Here is a 5,000-nt window from a genome sequence, read left to right on the forward strand (position 1 = left end):
TATATGTGTGTATTTCGGCAGCAATTTTTCTCTAATGCATGTGGTATTGAATGCGACATAATTCTCTGCGTTAATGATATTTTTCTGAAGACTTTCAATTCTTCGAAAGAGGCGTTTCTCACCCTTACCTAAGGAATGCAAGAATTCTCCAAAAGTGTAGGGCATTGAGACGAATGAAGTCAATTCTATGATTTACTAGCAGGACGTTTCGTAACTCTTGTTACATTTTCGTCTAACTACATAGGACTGGTTACAAAGTTTATATTAATAGAAAAAATAAAGGAAAAATTAACATGCTTGTTTTTGGTCAAACAAGCACCTGGCTTACGCCAGCCCTGGCTACGCCAGGGGTGCTTGGTCTTCGGCAAGACCCGCTGCGCGGATGGCTCGCTTCGCTTTCGTGTTACACGGGCAGTTCTAATCTTTAATTGTTGGTCTCTGTCATAATAAAAGTATAGGTCCAAATACGAATTATCATTTCTCCGTTCCGGCGCCCTGGAAACGGGCAGAGGCATTGTGTCCAACGTGCAACCTTGACCACGATTGGGGTACTTTCTTTTAAATGTCTTGAACCTACGCTCTAAATAGTACAACTGGTATTGCCTGTGTCCTCTTCCACCATTACCACAAAAATTTTTGTAGCCTGCGTAATAGTGCCTCTTGAAATTTTCTACAACCTCGGAAGAAATACGAACACCAAGAACTTCGAGATCTTTGAGACCTTCCAGAAGTTCGAGACCTTCCAGAACTTCGAGACCTTTCAGACCTTCGAGAACTTCGGCACTTTCGAGAACTTCGGCACTTTCGAGAACTTCGGCACCTTTGAGAACTTCGGCACTTTCGAGAACTTCGACACCTTCGAGAACTTCGGCACCTTCGAGAACTTCAACACCTTCGAGAGCTTCGGCACCTTCGAGAACTTCGGCACCTTCGAGAACTTTGGCACCTTCGAGAACTTCGGCACCTTCGAGAACTTTGACACCATGGCTTAACGATGATCGTTCTTTACTCATGATCGATGATCCACGGCACAACGATGATCGGCACTTGCAAAAACGATGATCGTTCAGGGCTCAACGATGATCGTCCATGACTCAACGATGAGCATCCATGGCCTAACGATGATCGTCCACGGCTCAAGGTTGAGTCGTCGAAATCGAAATTAGTCGATCGATCGAATCAATCACGTCGGGCCCTGTCAAAAAAATCGAATAGACCTTTACTCTCGGACAGTGGTCAGCGTGTCCGCATTCTGCCGGGTTCTGACGGATTGGGAAAACCGATCGGGTCCCAGATTTTTAGTAATAGAGATGATCTAGCCGGTGACGGTTATTTAGTAACAGTCCACGAGAACCTGATTGGCTGAGAGAGTGGTGACGTCACGACAACGGGGACAACTGATTGGCAGATATTGGAGATGTCACGGCAACGGAAACGGCTGAATGACCTGAAGAATTTGTGAAATAAAATTTGGGGTAGTATATTCCTTTCCCCCCGAGGCAAGGGAATGGAATGATATCTAATTAGACATAGCTCTTTATCTTGAAAGCACGAATGACGAAAAAAGCAAGGTCCTGATGGATGACTTAATTGTCAATGGTTAACCTGGAAGGAATTAAAAAAAAAATGGATGTGAATATTCACGGGGAGATATAATGTATTATATAGCAATTATTAACATAGTGGCCCAGGGGGGTTAAAGAAGTGACGAGATTTAGCGAAGACGTCACACAGTATGATTGTATTTACTGCTAATTAATGAACCCCATTTGATTAGATTTCTTGAATAGCTTGATCATATAGAAGAAAGTGATCATGCAATGCTCGAATTTAAAATGATAAAAGGTAATATGGAATAAAAATAATAAAACCTATTGGAGGGAATTCAGATACAGGTGGAGTTGGAAATATTCTTCAACTTTTATAGATTCGATGCATGTGTCAGGAGTATGTGGAAGAGAGATAGATAGATAGATAGATAGAGAGAGAGAGAGAAAGAGGCTGGTAGATAAAGGTAGACAAGTAAGGTAGATAGAGGGATGGGTGATGAGAATTGAGTTTTATGAGTTGGCTGTTGGGTAAATAACAGTCTAGACAAAGGCGTTGCATAATCACGCTCCTCGTCTAAAGTTTATAAAGAACCGCTAGGGACCCGATTTCATTGCTGCATTATGCTGATACAACAATATGTAAACTAAGCCAGTGATGCATTGATTTCGAGATTGCTTGAGTAAGCTGTGTTGTTTAAGACGTTTGTAACAGTCTTCCTGATTGAACAAATGGTGGAGGAGGAGAAAATTCAATTGATTCATGGGAGTAAAGCCCGCCCTTAGTGGAGGCATTTAGATGTAAGAGTAAAGAGAACTGAACTTAAGAAATCATGACGTCAATGCGATCTGTCCTAGTGATCAAAGTGAAGATTCCGGATGGGAGTCCTCTGGTGTACCTAAGACAATAAATTTGTAGAAGAATTAGTGACGAAAATCAAGAAAATATTTCAACCATTTAAATATTCCTCTCCTATACATATACTGAGCGGAGGTATACAGAGAGACAGAGAGAAAATGAGATAGATAGATAGATATATAGATAGAAAGATAGACAGATAGATAGATATAGATAGATAGAAAGATAGATAGATAGATAGAGAGAGAGTGAGAGAGAGAGAGAGAGAGAGAGAGAGAGAGATTGGTTTATTAGAATGTGTGGGACAGAAAAATGCGGCTGAAATAGGACAAGGAGTGAAAGAGAGGGAATGAGATAATAAAGAATGAATACAAAATAGCTAAAAATGATTATGCGAGAATCTAAGGATATAAAAAATATTCAGAAATATATAATTCATAATCGTAGAGACAAATCCAAATTCTTCTGACAATGGCAAACAGAAATACTAGGAAGGAATCGCCGATTTAAGAGGTGAAAGGCTTAAAGATACAAAACTGCAAGTGGAAATGATGAACGAAATTGTCTAATTAGGATTGGTTATGAATAGTGTCTTTCAAGAAAGTAAATGGGTTACTAGAAATGAAACATAAAGCCATAAAATTGGGAGTACATATTGTATACAAAATACTGGATACCATAGATAAAAAAAAAAAAAAATAGAAAATCAGGACCTGGTGGTATCGCCAACTGAATATCTAAGGAATACAGAGGTAAAAAGGATGAAAAACAATCAGGAGATGAGTGTTTATTAGAAATCAGGAAAGTGCCTCTAGAATGTGTACTTCACGCTGATCATGGGAACCTGTATGTTCTTTCGGTGGACATTGTCACCATTAAACTCTCTTTAGATTAATCAAAGTCACACAAAATAATTTTAGAGGGTGTAAGGGGTTATTTATCTCCAAATATAACCAAAATAGAATTCGTGTGGAGTGACTGCACATGTATTTGCGAATAATACATATTTCTTCACAAATCGTCGGTACGACAATGATGTTATATTCTCATGAAAATTCATTTTGTTGGTGTCGCAAAGCCGCTGGGGCTGGACACTGCGCTCGTTTTTGATCGAAGGTGCGGACGTGCGTTTACATTCAGTTCTATATCAGACACGCTGGTCGGCAGCACCCCGAGGGTTGATGATTTTGCTTACGTTTGTCGTCTTTCTGACGAGATAGCGACAAGTGTTGAACCAAAGGTTAACTTTCTAGTATTTGTTTATATATATACAGCATATATATATATATATATATATATATATATATATATATATATATATACATACATATATATATATATATATATATATATATATATATATATACATACATAAATATATATATATATATATATATATATATATTTAAACAAACAAAGGACAAGAGATCTTTGTGAAACTTAAAAAATCATACGTCAATGCACACATTTATATATATATATATATGTATATATATATATATATGTATATATATATGTATATATGTATATATATGTATATATATATATATACATACACATACATACATACATGCATACATACAGACATACATATATACATACATACATTTATACATACATACATACATACATACAGACAGACATACATATATGCATACATACATACATACATACATACATACATACATACAGACATACATACATACATACATACATACATACATACATTTCACTAGCCGCGAAAGCATGGTAATTGATGTAGAAGTCGGTGAAACAGTTGCAAATAGTGATTACAACTTTATTAGATTCAAACTCCTAAAAAAAAATAGAATAGATACTTGTGTTTCTAAAATACCAGATTTCAGTAAAGCTCAGTTCGTAGATCAGATATGGGAAATATTCCAAAATACGCTCACTAAGATGATTCATACATTCCTTTTAACCTCTTCAGTACGGGCCAAAATCAGACGTACAATGTATCGTAATAATACTCGCATCATAAAATATAGTCACCGCTTATATCGATCGTTCTCTCTTTCACTTAATGACAGACGTCCCCCAAATCAGGGTCGCCCAAAGTGGCTCGACAAAGAAACTGAAAAAAGTATCGCTAAAAAGAGACAGGCTTATAAGAAATATAAGTGTTCGGGTGCATCTAATGACTTTGAAAGTTATGTATCAATACAGAGAGATTTAAAAACGATAATAAAAAACAAGAAAACGACAATACGAAATGAATATCGCTGACAAATCTAAAGAGAATCCCAAAGAATTCTATGGTTACATTGGGGATAAAAAGGTTGTCAGGAATCACATTGGTCCACTATCAGCTGCTGACGGTCAACTTGAATATTCAAATGAAAGAATGTGTAATATTCTAAACAATTATTTTAGCTCTGTATTCGTAAACAAAACACCTCAAAGTGAACTCCAATCTGAAACCTGTGAAAATTCTAGTGTAAACTTACTCACTACGGTAAATATAACAAAATAAAAAATGAAAAGGTGAATAGAGAAACTCAAAGTTAATAAAACACCAGGGCCTGACGGTTGGCATCCAAGAATCTTAAAGGAAATGAAAAATGAGATTGTTG

The 5,000-nt window shown here is 36.8% G+C and overlaps 1 protein-coding gene across 1 annotated transcript in view; it reads right to left on the bottom strand.

The window, feature by feature from the left end:
• LOC143030217 (uncharacterized) overlaps positions 1–5,000 on the bottom strand; it is a 50,454-nt gene that overhangs the window by 18,067 nt on the left and 27,387 nt on the right. The gene's annotated exons all lie outside the window — the stretch shown is intronic.

This window comes from Oratosquilla oratoria, chromosome 12 (genome assembly GCF_046742065.1).
Source record: "Oratosquilla oratoria isolate Oo_2021 chromosome 12, ASM4674206v1, whole genome shotgun sequence".
In the NCBI taxonomy this organism is placed as follows: domain Eukaryota; kingdom Metazoa; phylum Arthropoda; class Malacostraca; order Stomatopoda; family Squillidae; genus Oratosquilla; species Oratosquilla oratoria.